Below are 14547 nucleotides of genomic sequence, written 5' to 3' on the forward strand. Positions count from 1 at the left end.
GCTGGAAAAGACTGAGGGCAGGAGGAGAAGGGGGCAACAGAAGATGAGATGGTTCGATGGCATCACCGACTCAATGGACATGAGTTTGAGCAAGCTCCAGGAGATAGTGAAGGACAGGGAAGCCTGGTATGCTACAGTCCATGGGGTTGCAAAGAGTCGAACATAATTTAGTGACTGAACAACAAAAACACATGTAGCTCCAGCCTACTGAGATAAGTCTTATGTACACCCATCACAGCCCTTCAAAATAGTTAACAGCAGCCCACTTTCCAGATGAGAACTGAGGGCAAAGAGGGCAGCAAAGGTTGGGGAGGCACCTGTCTGCCTCTTGTTCTCTCATCTCACACTTAGAGCTGAAGCCTTCAGAACTCTAGCAGGGATTCCTCAAAGGCTCCACCAGCAGGTCCAGGGCCCTGAAAATAGCTACTCTACCAAAAGACAAGTTCCATACAACCACCTAGGGGAAAAACTTTTAGAACCCAGTCCCAAAGTCAGGAGAGTGGCCCCCATGCCAGAATCTAAGGAAGACATTTCCTTTTGAGTGGATGAAGGTGTACCCTGCCACCCACCTTTAGAAGTTCGCGCTACCACTTGGCAAGGAATAGCCTCAAATATTACGTATTTACTGATGGATTTCCTCTACTTTTATGAATAGAGGAAGTGTGGTTCAAAGAGATTAATAGTCTCAGACTTGATGGGATGCCTCAGCCTCTCCTGGATCTCAATCATTCGCCTGAGACCGTAAGTCTGGCTCTTCGTAGCAACTGCTTCAGCCTCGGGTGTTCTTCAAGAGTCAGTGCCCAGGCTGACCTGGCAGGAAATCCAGGAAGACCTGGTATACAAGATAGCATGTGAAGTTGCTGTTTACTGAGCATTTATTAAGTGTCAGGCACACAGGAGGCATTCTATTAAAATTTACCGATGGCAACACCGAGGCTCAGACAGGAAGCAATTTGTCCAAGGACATAGGACAAGTGCGGCTGAGCCAAGACTCCAACTGAGGTGTGTCCAACTCCAAACCTGTGTTTTTAAACACAGGTACGTTATTATCTTGCCTTTTTCGAAACCAGAATCAGGAAGCTTCCAGCTCCCCACAACTAGTCCCCTCCCTCCCTTTTGCTTCTTTCATTAACTGAACATAATGAAGTTTTAGATCCTATACCAGCTCACAACTGGCAATGAACTGTCTGTATTACTATTTGAGAGTCGAGTTCATCACTCTGGAGGCTATTTGCGGCAGGGGCAGGGTTGGGGAGGGTGTTTATTTAACAACTGGGTCCCACTCTAATCCCAAAATGGTATCTGGCAAAAAAAAAAAAAATTTGTTTTTTAATTTTAAAAAACCTTCCCTTCAAGGCCTAGTTCCAACATCACTTCCTCTGCAAAGCTTTCCTCATTCCCCACCACTGAGCATACACAGCTCTCTGGCTATATCATGAGTAATGAACATAACCCTCAAACAGTAATACAGAAGGTTCATTGCCAGTCATGAGCTGGTATAGATCTAAAACTTGATTACAATCAAGTTTCCCCATTGGATATTTTTTCCCTTTGATATTACATAAACACATGTTCCTAAAAACTACAAATGTGTAAAAATGAACGCATCTCCCCATCCCAATCTACTCCCTCAAACCAACCCATCAATAATATATAATCTCCCACATCCTTTTGGATAGAGATGCAAACACATTTCATGAAAATTTCATCAACTCAAGACACCAGTGACTGTTAAAGGCAGTATGATTTTATTTCTAAGAAATATTGTTGTGAAACACCTTGCCAGAGCACCGCCTTCTGACTTAAAAATTGTATTTTATACATATTGAAATGTTATCATATGTCAGTCTTATGAAGGCATAAAAAGAAAACTATAGGCAAACTACAGTGGGTTAGATAATACTAAACTTCTCAGAGAGATCAACACCCATGCCTTTCCACACACTGCTGCCCTCTGTGCCAACAAGAGAACTGGCGACATCAAGAGCATTCTTAGGACTGCTTGGCTACTGACTTTGGAATTTTCTTCCTCTCCACTGCACTTGTTCTGCAGGCTGTGATGAGTGTATGCAACCACGTCAGGGTCATGACCACCACTTGGCCAGCCGTGATTGTAGGATGCATCCCAATTTTGGAAACATTCAAGTAAGGGGGAAAAAATTGCACCTTGGGACTCTTGAAATACGAAATACACAGCTTCCCCAGTGGACTGTGATCTCTTTAATCTCTTCACATGCCTGTTTTCGTTGCTAAATTGGAAGCTCTGCAGGGGTGTTTTACTGATGGTCATTCATTGACCACCCTTGGCTGGATCACCAGATCCCAGGCAAATGGTAGTACCTACAAAGGTTTCAATGTAACAGTTCTAGGCAAAGCTGGGACCATCTGGATTTCTAAGTGCCTAAGAATGTTAGATTTCTAAGTGCCTAAGCCATGTTCATCTCTGGGATGCTGTCACGATCAGCCTTCCTATGCCCTTATTCTGCAGTATCAAGGGGGACCATGTGAGACCCTCCATGAACATCCCCACTACTCAAACATGAAAACTACCTCTGCAAACAGTCAGGCAAGAATTAGTCCTTAAACCCCTTGCCAAGGAGCCTGACGCTCACCTCTATAATCACATCTGGAAACAACTGCTACCTTACCAGAGGGTAACAGATGCATACTGAGCACAAAAAAAGTAGTTCTGCTCATCATCTCTCTTGCACATTTCTGTGCAGTCATATCTTTAAAACTAACAAGATCTTAGTGAATTCCATGAAGACTTAGTATACACTCTTAGGTACATCACCTCACAAATACAGGAAAAAGCCCATTTAGAGTTAGGAGGCATGGGCAAATTTAGCCTGATTCCATCTGAAAGTAAAAATTAGAATACCTAGAATACCTAATTCTCAATCAGATAATTTCCAATAATTCTCAGTATCTGAGGTCTCTTAGAAATATAAAAACACTGCACCTCTCCCACCCTCCTAAGGCCCCAGGGCTGATAACCCAGTCTGTGGAAAGCTCCACAGAGGCTGTGATGCACGTGTTCAGGTGGGAACCACTGGTGAGGCAGAGGCTCCCGGGGACAAGAATGGAAAGAGGCTGCCCTGGGTTTGAGTCAGAACCATCCTGAATTAGCCAGGTAAACAGATCTGTGTTCCGAGAACTAGAAATCCCAAAGTCAAAAGGTGAGAGGCCTGGAAGGGAGAATGAGAGTGTTGAGGAAGGCTGGGTAGGGAAAGAGACACACAGTCTTACCCTGGCCCCCCCAGTACCTGGCACACATTAGGGACACAAATATTTACTGAATGAGATTCATGCGGTTGATAAACACATAGTCATGCACATCATGTAATTTCCACTAATATACCTACTGTGTGCAGAATTCTTGAAATGGCCCCAGCAACTCAAGGCAGGAGTCCCTCTGGATTCACCAGCCGCAGAGATTCAACTTTTGGCTCAGATTCAATGGACATCTGAGTAGAGATGTTCTAGAAGCATCTCCCTCTTTAAGAATTCCTAGTCATAAAGAAAGCTGCTTTTTGCCTCCAAATCACAGATAACTCTTCCTCTGAAATCACTTTCACACTTGATTTTTTTTATTGGCATATAGTTGCTTTACAATGTTGTGATAGATTCTACTGTACAGCAAAGTGACTCAGCTATACATATACATATATCTCCTCTGTTTTAGATTTCCTTCCCATGCACTCAATGATAAGGTAAAATGCAAAGATGGAAGAAAATTAAGGAGGTATTTTTAATGAACAAAAAAACTAGAAACATTTTGTCAAAATAAGCACCATGCTGGTCTTATCCTCCCAACTATTTACAACCAAAGCAAATTTTGAATTACAGGAATTTCTTGACTCTGCCAGTATGAAATGCTATTATATAGCTTGTTTTCTGTTTTTCCTTTCAATGAAAATACCTGATGAGGTCTTCTAAGTATTCCAGATTTCAAGACAGGGTTGAGGGTTCCCTCAGATGATGGAGCCCTTTCTAACTCTAACCACTATTGTCTCCAAAAAGCTTTGAAATGAAAAGGCAGTGAAGGAGAAAGGGCTGAAAGAGATTCCACCAAAGGAAGCATCAGCTCACAGACGTTTCAATGGTTTTGGAATCAGTTAGCCCCCAAGACACCCCCAGCCATGGTGATGGGTGATCTGAAAATGAAGCATATCAAAATGCTATTGATGAGCTAAATTACCAGACAGCTTATCTGAGGCCCACATCCGCCATATGGTGCCCCAACTTCTGCCGCCTGTTGCTGCCATAACAATAGGCACGCCTACCCAGAAAGCACCGTCGGACAGAAACCCAGCAGCAGCGGCATGTGGGGCGGCTACTGTGTTTACATTTTATTTTGCGCTATTAGCTATGTGCCTCTCCCTATCCCAGGAGTGACTTGAAACACACACACACACACATTCAATGTCAGAGATCCGAGTTACCTGCAGGACACATGTGTGCACACTGCATGTGTGCGCGTGTGTGGGTATATATCAGGTGAACAGAGAGAAAACCAGATGTCAACTTCAGAAACGGAGCTGCCTGATGGGGGAGGGCGAGCCAGGCCAGCTCCTAGCTAGAGCTGCAAGCAGACAATGCGCTTTTCTCCAAACACTCAGGCGGGCAGGCCTCAGGGAGTGGCTATTTAAAACACTTGGCTCCTTTTATTTCACCACCAGGGAAGTGAATCCGGCTCTTAAGTGCCAGAGCAAATGAAGTCATTTGGTTTCCGTGGGCTCCCTTTGCATTTCAGCAGCAGAAATCAGACTGGATGCAAGTCGGAAGGTCCAGCTGAAGTTGTTCTTACTTCCAATTAAAATTGATTCCAGAGAGGATTTGGCACCTGGGCTTCATTAGCTTTTTTTTTTTGAAAAGACACTAAGGTCATGGAAAATATAAAGGACATTGGACACTGGAATGAATACTGTCAAAGATGACCCCTTTCACAAAATGCCATCAAGTATGACCACATAAGGACCTTCTAAAGGCTTGGTTGGTATAAAAGGTTAACAGTGATTTTTGTCAAACGAATTTATAAGATTTCTGCCTTTCTTTCTTTCTATTCTCTCAAAAGAAAGTTTGTCTTTCCAGAGATTATATCATTGATGTAATAAAATATCTACTTAGTTAATTTTCTATCAGAAAAAGACATTGGTTTCCAAAGAAAACTCAACAGCATATAGCATCTGGTTATGCAAAAATACCCAAGATGCAGGTTTGGATACAGTACAAAGCCAAAAAAAAGGTCTCTTTCCTAATATTCAGATCTAATTAACTATTATACAAAGCCACTCATTTCATCCCCCCAATTAACCACACCTAAGCAGACAACATTCTTGGATGAACTTTTCAAAATTTCTTAAACGTTCTCAGTTTAAAAAAAAATCTCCTTTCAAGTTAAATTGAGATTGCACTTGAACTCCATCCAAGAGCAGAGCTGAACTGAATTATGATAATTAGAAAGCTGTGCCTATAAAAAAGCAGCACAGTTCATGCATTTTTTTTAAAAGTTCATGCCAGAGAATATAAGTTCAATATGTTCTCACATAATTAACATTTCCCACCATTAGCAGCAGTTTTTCAGTTTATATATCAGTAAAAACAACAGCACCCGCCATTGTTGTATCTGCCCCAGCAACAGTGTTTCAGTCACTTTACATACACATCTAAACCTGTCAGATGCTCCAAAGCAACCAGAATTTCCCAACGGAAACAACGGTGGTGCTTAACTTGTTCATCAATACTGACTTTTTCTTTTAATCCCCTTTTCCAATTCTGGGCCCAGCTCCTCAAACTAAAACTACTAGTGAAATCCAATGACAGAGCCTTAAAAACTTATGTGAAAAGGGCAGGAAGCATTGCATCAGGATGGTAAATACTTGGGGGGTGGGGGCCAGTAATACCACCAGGACAGAGCCTTCCTCTCTGCGCCTGCCATAAAACTAGAAAAGACGGCCTCTTAGGAACTCCCCCCACCCCTTATCCAATCAGAAGAGAGACTAGTGGTTTCACAGTTAGCCAGGCAGGACTCCCAGACTATGGAAAGTATTTTCTGTGAATCCTCCCAACCATGCAAAAAGCCAGTGGACAAAAGGAGAACTTAAGAGCTGAAAGCGACCCACCCAGTAAGAAACACTGTCCTGAAAGCCCACTCTTCAGGGCATCCCATTTGCTTTGACTAAAATAAAAATACACATTTCAAAATTCTCTTATGCTGCACCACTACAAAGCCCTAATGTATCTTAAGAAACGGTTGGATTTCCACAGAGTTCAAACTTGGGAGTGTGTCGAGGAAGCTTATGATGACAATCTTACAGACTGAAAACTCTCAACTGTCCACAGCTTTGAAACAAAGCTATGTAAAAACCTACACAAAAATACTCCAGATATTCAGATCCAAACATTCTAGCATTCCACAAACTATCCCAGAATAGGGAAGCCCCCAAACATCCTTGATTTCAGAAGTATTCAATAATTGCAATACAAGGGGGTCAAAATTGGCATTGGTATCTGTCAAAAAGGCCAACTCTGAAACATTAAGGTGCTTACTATGGATCTGAATTACTTGATTTTATCACCTTTGTGAACAAGAAACTAAAATACATCATAGATACTGTTCAAACATGATTTGCGATCTAATTTAAACACCACAGGGTAATCTGTGGCTTCTACAGATAAAATAAGAAAAAGCGCCACGCAGCTGTAAGAGATTACGCCAGTCACCGGTCAGTCCCCCAATAGCCCAGCAGCACAGCCGGAGTCTGTCAAAGGGCAGTAAGCTTACAATACACTTTGCTTGCCGAGTTCAGAAGTAGGACATTCGCACTTTGCAGTTCCAGTCACTGAACTCGAAAGAGGAAGCTGTAATGCCCGCATTTATCAACAGAAAGGTGGGCTCTGATTTCGTTGCGGTTTTACAAAGAAAGCTGGACACTCCCTCTGGCCAGTATTCTTCAGTCTTTGGGGAAAAAAAAACCCAAAAGTTTTTATCACTGAACAGATCCAACCTCTAAGCACAGCTTTCACTCCGCAGTATTTTTCCTCTCCTTTCGCAATCTCTTTATTGAAAACAAGATAAAATGCCTAAAATACATGCTTAAAAGTGTTATCTACACAGTTTGTATGTGAGCACAATCATTTTCCATACATGTGATCATACAGGCAGTTATTTGCATCAACCTTTTCAATGATAAGACACCACAATTATCATTGCAGGCAGTTTAATTATGCTCATGATTAATACATGATAACACAAGAGATTAGAGAGAAGAGTAATCCCAAAGACGCACAAACTCCTGTCCCACCACCATGTACAACAGATCAATCCATTTCAGAAGCAAGAAACTTAAAATATTGTTAATGGCACAGATCATTCCTTCAAAGGCCTATCTACCATCTGGGATCTACATTTTCTAACTGTCCCCATCACACATTTTCCCACTGAAAATGTGACAACAAATATGATCTAGATCCCCATAAGTATGTATATTCCGCCAAATTTTCCCATTAAGAAATGCCCTCTTAAACTTGCTGTCCTGTATTGTCAAAACCAGCAAATTCAGAATTGTTTGTTAATGACTGAAACTAAAGCAGCAAAATACCCGAACATTTTTTTCCCTATGACTTGCTTGTCCTTTTTCTTAAAAAAAAAAAAAAAAAAAAAAAACCTGAGGGTACCAGTGCCCAAAGTGTGTATGTGAACGTATTCTTTCTATATAAAGCAAAAGAGGGGGAGGGGCAGAGGAGAAGAAAGGAGGAAGCTGACTTTCCCCAGGCTGCCCCCTCAAGCCCACCACCAGCAGCTCTTAAGTATTAGTACGCTGCTGGGGTCTAGGTACACACTGTAACATAAAGCAAGGAAGCACCTCTCCATGAGATATTCAGTTCAGTCTGACTCAAATTAAGATATCATGTCCTCTTTCTTTAAATTAAATTTCATTAAGTATATGCCATGGTGAGTCCTGGTTTATGTTTTGGGAAAAGAAGCAAAAAAAAAAAAAAAAAAAAAATCTCCAATAATCTCTCTCAGGCATGTTCCCTGAATGGAGTCCTATTTGTTACTTCATAAAAGATCACAAAGAGGAGGAATCGACACAAAAATTCTTTTCTTTAATCGTTTTTTACTCTTAAGTGTCACACTGGTTTTATTTCAAACTTGTAAAGAGAAAGAGGGAGAAAGAAAGGAAAGGTAGTCTGATATTCTCCTAAAACTGTGAACTAAATAGTACTTAATCATTAAAGTAAAAATAAAATGGTCTACATTGGCACTTTTATACCATCGGCAAGAACCAGTAATGGATACAGCTTATCAGCTCATTATTTTACACCAACAACAAAAGAATTATAAACTTGGTCCAAAACCTGAAACCTGAAAGTCCAACACAGAGTTGCACATACAAAGAAACACTAAACAAAAATATCTGTGACCATTTATGGAAATAGTGAAATTAGAAAAAAATCAGCCTTTTCCCTAAAAAACAATCAACAATTCAAAACCTCACTGTTGACAAAGGTTCAACTAATACATTTGTCTTTTCAGAGCGACTTTGTAATTAGTTCTACTATTTCCTTCTAAAAAGGAAAGATTCTTACCAAAGTTGGATCTAAGTCTGGCCCTTACAAGCATTCAGATGAGCTTGGTGCTCATAGTTTCTGCTATTTACAGAAGGGCACAAGCCCAACAGTGAAAGGATGAAGCACTGGGCAAAGCCTGACGTCTGTTCCTCAACCACCTCACAGTACCCTGGTAGAGAAGCCCCCGTGCATAAGACACCAATCAAGATTCACTGCAAAGTGCAGAGAACAGAGCCCACTCCCTGATCTGAATTTGCAGTGGGATCACATCTTCCTGAAGGGATCTGTCTATTCAGGTAACCACCTGCAGGCACCCAGCACACCCCAAGCCATCAGACCACCTAAACTTCCAGAAACAATCAAGGGAAAGGGTGGGGAGGAAGAAACATGTGGGTTGGTTGTCCTGAAGAACTAGACAAGTGTTCTACTCATTGTACTATCTGTAACATTTTTAAAATACACACACATATATATATATATATATAACTCTTTTGAAAGCTGATAGGTCTTACAGACCTTTCTGTTCCAAGACCTGGGCTTCCTCCAAGGCACTGTTATTAAAACTCGGCCTTTTTACATGACCCGCTCCTGGAACATCATCTGTCTCTAACTTTTCAGGGCTTAGTGAAGTCAATTTTCATTTCTGCAAATCACAGGCAGCCACTTGCTTCTGAGAAGTTAACAAGCCTCCTGAGAAATGCTAATGGCTGGTATTTCATTGTTTCATAAATATTTTTATACAGTGACAGCATTCAATTTTAAATAAATCTTTTAAAACAATTAAAAAGCCAAGAAAATTAGGATCTGGATTTTATTTTCGTGGGAGAAAAAGAAGGGAGGTGTGAAGCCCTCCATTGTCTTCAATTCATTTAAAAAGCTGCTCCGGTTTAAAAAAAAAATTACAAACATTAAAAGAAAAAAAAGGAAACTCATAGAAGTTGAACTTTCTTTAAAGCGGGCCTGTGGACTTTAGAACAAAACAAATGTTGCTGCTACGAACAAAGAGAAGAAATGCACTGATTTTCTCCCCTCTGGGGATCATTTCTCTTCCAATAAACAAACAAATCCCCCAGTATTTCCTACCGAAGGGAAGTTTTCCAGGGAGAGTCTCCTCCAGGATTTGGTGGTAACTGCGACTCAGTCTTTTTTGGACACAATGTTTCTGCTGACTCCTGAAAATTTTCCACTTGAATGTGCAATGAAGCGGCGGCGGCGGCAGCAACAGTCCTGGAGAAGCGGCAAAGACGACCGTGCCTCCTTTCATCTTTGAGAAGAAGGAGCGAAACCCCCGCCAGCAGCACAAGTCGGCGCAGCCCCCGGGCCGGCCTCGGGGGACCCCGGCGCCTGGGGCGGCAGGGGAGGCGCGGCGGGGGGGATCGGGCCGGCTTCGGGCTCCCTGGCGGCGCCGGCGGCTCTCCCCGCCCGCGCTCGCTCCGAACTTCTGACTTCTCCCAGAAAAACGTGGAAACTGCCCGAGGGTGTGTGCGTGTGCGCGCCGGCAGGCGGACGGGCGCAAGAGGGGGGCGCGGGGGGCGCGGCGCGGCCGGCCCGGCGCCTGCAAGGCCGCCTGTTGCCGCGCGGGCTCCGCTGCGCGCGGCCCAACTTGGCGTCCCGGCAACTCCCGCGGCGGCGCCCGGCCGCTCACCTTGAAGGAGCGCCGGGAGGCGGGCGCGGGGGCCCGGCCCCGGCCCTCCGCGTGCCCGCTCCTCTGCCCGTCCGCCGCACACAAAGCAGACTCCGGAGAGAAAGAGCGGACGGGGCCAGCCCCCGCCCCCGGCGCCCCGCGCGCCCCCCGCACCCAGCATCAGCCCCGCGCGCCAACTTACCTCGGCGAAGGGAGCCGCCGCAGCGCCTGGCGAGTCCGAGGCAAACTTCGGCGCCGCTTCCCCCGCCTTCAGCTCGGAGCCCGGCTCCCTCCCCGATTCCCGATCCCCGGGCTGGGCCACCCCACCCCTGCCTAGCACCGCTCCTGCCCCGGGGCCGGCTGGACGAACTGGGCTCCTGCCCGCGGCTCCGGGCAAAGGTGGACGGGGTGGGGGGGATTCACTGCATGGCCTGTCCCCGGACGCGGCCGCCCCGAGCCCGGGCCCCGCCGCGCGGACTGGCCCGCAGGGTGGAAGCGAGTCTGCAAAGTGCTTGATGGGCGCCCGCGGCGGGCGGCGGGGCCGCGGCGGCGGCTGCAGAGGCTCGGCTCGGCTCGGGCGGCGCGGCACGGCGCGAGCGATGCTAAGAATGTTCGGAATGAGGACAGGAATGAAATGAACGCCAGGACCGAACTCGCTCCGGAGGGGTGGGGCCTCGGTGACGTCATGCGGCCTGCCGCCCGGGGCCGGGGCGGGGCCTGCCGCCGCCGGTGACGTCATGGGGATTCGGGGCGGGCCCGGCTGGGCAGCCTAGCCGTTGGGGCGCGGGCGGGCTCCATCCCGAGGGGCGGCGGGGCGGAGTCTCGCGCCCACGGGGGAGCGGGGCGCGCGCGGGAGCCGCCCTGCCCCTTCCCGGCGCGGGCTCCGGGCTTTGTCCCGAGCTGGGCGGGGCGGACCAGGGCGGGGAGGGCGCCTCTGAGGTGGCTGCGCCGCGCGGAGAGCTCTGGAATCCTGGGTTCCCTCCTCCGGGCGGGCGCCGAGACCGGAGCTGCGCGCGCCGCGCCGGCCCTGCCTCAGTTTCCCTGTTCCCGGGCGCGGAAGCTCGCGCGGCCGCCTGGAGCACTCCTGAACTCGCGGAAGTCTGCAAGTGCGGGCAAGAGAAGTTTCTGTTCTGAAAATTCACGTCGTTGTTCTCAAGCGCGGTGGACGCCTTCTCGGGGCCGGATTCCCAGCCTGCCATGACTTCCCCTCTTTTCCACTTTACAAAAGTTCAGGGCTCTCATTCAAGTCGAAGTCAGACCTACTGTTCGGAAGGGAAACCTTTAGCATAGCAAAGAAAAGAGAACTGCGGAGTTCCTAATAATCCTGCCCTGCTAACACGGTTTCCTCCGAGTCGCTCAAGAAATCGAGTTCACTCATCCCTGCGAGTTGTACTTTTCGAAAGCAATGGGTCAGGTAAAAACTCCCAAAATTTTTAAAGGCTACCTCCGACAGTTTCACGTCATTTTTTTTTTTTTTGCGTGGGGGGAGGGGTAAACTTCATTTACACATAGAATAACTTTAACCCTACCTTTCGAAGTACTGACGCTAAAGTGACATAGCAGACGCCGTGGATAAAATCAGAAAACACCTGGATAAAGCTGAGCTACTGTGGCAGAACTGTCTAAAGTTTGGGGGTAATTGGTAACCGACAGTTTCACTAAGATCAAAGTAGCAAAGCAATCCTGCCCTGTTGATTTCTTTCCTTGGAGCACTTTGCTGTCCTTTTTAGTTGGGGCCACCAGCATACATAATACCGCCTGTTTTGTGCCCCCCAGGAGGCCCCCTAAATATGGGTAACTGAGAGAAGCGGAATGTGACTGGAGACAGCACATTTTCTACAAAGCATAGCTTCTACTAGCGCGTTTTTAATTGAAATTTTTGTTCAGAGAATGGAATGCAGTTGTAAAAAATAACAATATAGAGAAAACCTTTGTTCACTTTGCCCATTTCTCTCACCAATGGTAATGTCTTAACTGTAATATCACAATGGGGATATTGGCGTTGATACAATCCACCACATCTTATATACATTTCCCTTCTTGTATTCATTTGTGTGTGCCACAGTCGGAATATTGAGATTGATAGAATCCACCGCATCTTATACACGTTTCCCATTTTACTTGTACTCATTTTTGTGTGCCTGTATTTAGTTCAATACAATTTTCTGCGGTGGCTAGGTATCCACCACAGTCAGGTACTGATTCATTTTAATTCTATCTAGTTTGCATGCAATAACACAGTGATACAATGAGGCTCTCAGTAATGACTAGCCACCATTAACACTCAGGTTTTTGGACATTTGTTAGGAAAACATAAAATTAATTTGGCATTACAGCTGTACAGGGCATATCTGTCTCCAAATACCATCTTTTTAAACACGCCAGAGAGAGTCTAACAGCAGTTCCAGATAGTAAGGTTTCAAAATCACTATTTGTTAGCCCAGTATACCTGGGTGCCTTTCTGACACTAGCTGCCATCTCACAGTCACCTGGCATTATGAGGTCTCCCAGTCCTTAATGAATTCAGGGGAAAAATCCTTTGCCTGTGATTCAATGCTCTTCATGATCAGTATTTTCTCCAACTTCTCCCATCTACGTGCATATTTTTTGAGATTCTCCTCAAAAGCCTTTTCTTCCAGGTAGACTACTCACATAAATATTTCCTCCCTAGTACCCTCAAAACTCCTTGCTCAGACACACTACTTGATTTATGGTGAAAGAGAAAGTCACTCAGTCATGTCTGACTCTTTGAGACTGCATGGAATAGTCCATGGAATTCTCCAGGCCAGAATATTGGAATGGGTAGCCTTTCCCATCTCCAGGAGATCTTCCCAACTCAGGGATTGAACCAGGGTCTCCTGCATTGCAGATTTTTTACCAGCTGAGCTACCAGGGAAGCTGTATTCTGTTACTTAACTACATACTGGGGTGTCCTGTTTCTGAGCCATTAGAAAGAGGACTGGGTCTCATTCAGCTAACGGTACACTGCCTGGGACCTCCACATAAATGGGAATAACTTTTGTAGTCTCTCCACCATAACCTCCACACAGTCTTATTCTCCTCATCCATCCATTGGTCAGTGAAGAGGAGCTAACAATCAAAGGCCCAGGAGCTGTTCACCCCCAGCATCTGAGGACAGGAAAAGTAGCTCCCACCTGCTGAACTACTACTAGTTAGCCCGTGGCATTTTGCATTTACCATTTCCGTTCATCCTCATGGCACCTGTACAAGGTAGCAGCAGTCTTTGGCTCAGTTTATACAGGTGAGGAAGTGAGCTCTAGGGAAATAATGACTTGCCTATGGTGCCATAGTCAGAAAAGAGTAGAGCCAGGTCCTGAATTTCTTCTGACTTCAGCATATGTTCGTAACCACTCTACTGCCCACAAAACTGAAATGGATATATGCGGCGTGCTGTAGAATTCTAGACACTGATCTAAGTACTTCCCATATATTACTTCATTTAATCCCTACAGTCACTCTATGAGGTAGATGCTTTAATGTATTCTCATTTCATCAATGAGCAAACTGAGAATCAGAGTGGTGAAACAATTTGGTCAAGATGATACTGCTAGAAAGTACAGAGTGAGGATTTAAACACAGACAGTTCAGTTCCAGATTTCATGTTCTTAACCTTCCACTAAAGGTCCCAAACTCAGTAATATACCAAACACAGAAGATTGAGGTCTGCAAGGGGTAACTCCTCCAAAATGTAACAATTATATGTAACACCTATGATAAAAGAGAGTTTGTTACCTTCATGTTTTAACAAGAAAGAACCTAATTTGTACCATGTAAGAGAAACAGTGATCCACTTAATGGTAACAAGTCATGCTGAGATAGAAGTTGAGTCTACCTGAAACTAAAAAGGAGAACCAGTGGTTAGAATTTACCATGAGGAAGCACTCAGCTCAGAAAGATACTACTTTGAAAGACAAAGATGTCTAATTATAATAATGATACAGTTTATCTTATTTCTAAGAAGATGATCCCTTTTTCTTATAGGAGTGAAAAAATTGGTACAACCAGGTTGGAAAAGTTTGGTATTAGTTAGTGGAATTGAAGCTATGCATACTTTGTGAGCCAGAAGTTCCTCTTAGAAATACAGCCAAGAGAGAGACTCAGGTATGTGTGCACCAGGACACATGTACAAGAATGTTTGTTGGGGCATTTTTGTAGTAACCCCAAGCAAGAAACAACCCAAATGTCCATTAATAATAGAATAAATGAATTTTGATATAATCATATAGTGGAATACTGTACAGGGCTGAAAATGAGTAAAGTACAGTTACATACAACAACATGGATAAAGGCTAAAAATACCATATTGAGTAAAAGAAGCATAAAAT

The 14547-nt window shown here is 44.8% G+C and overlaps 1 protein-coding gene across 6 annotated transcripts in view; it reads right to left on the reverse strand.

Annotated features, from left to right (window-relative positions):
• TEAD1 (TEA domain transcription factor 1) overlaps positions 1 to 10779 on the reverse strand; it is a 274193-nt gene extending 263414 nt beyond the window's left edge. For 3 of the 6 annotated variants that reach the window (XM_070803656.1, XM_070803657.1, XM_070803658.1), the window contains exons 1-2: positions 10404 to 10528; positions 9661 to 9804 (exon numbers count right to left, since the gene is read on the reverse strand). The gene's annotated coding sequence lies outside the window, so the exon portion shown is untranslated. Of the gene's footprint in view, positions 1 to 9660; positions 9805 to 10403 lie in introns of all 6 variants that reach the window. The other 3 variants (XM_070803659.1, XM_070803660.1, XM_070803661.1) reach the window with 2 other exon arrangements.
• Between the last annotated feature and the right edge of the window lie 3768 nt (positions 10780 to 14547).

This window comes from Bos indicus, chromosome 15 (assembly GCF_029378745.1).
Source record: "Bos indicus isolate NIAB-ARS_2022 breed Sahiwal x Tharparkar chromosome 15, NIAB-ARS_B.indTharparkar_mat_pri_1.0, whole genome shotgun sequence".
Taxonomy (NCBI): Eukaryota; Metazoa; Chordata; class Mammalia; order Artiodactyla; family Bovidae; genus Bos; species Bos indicus.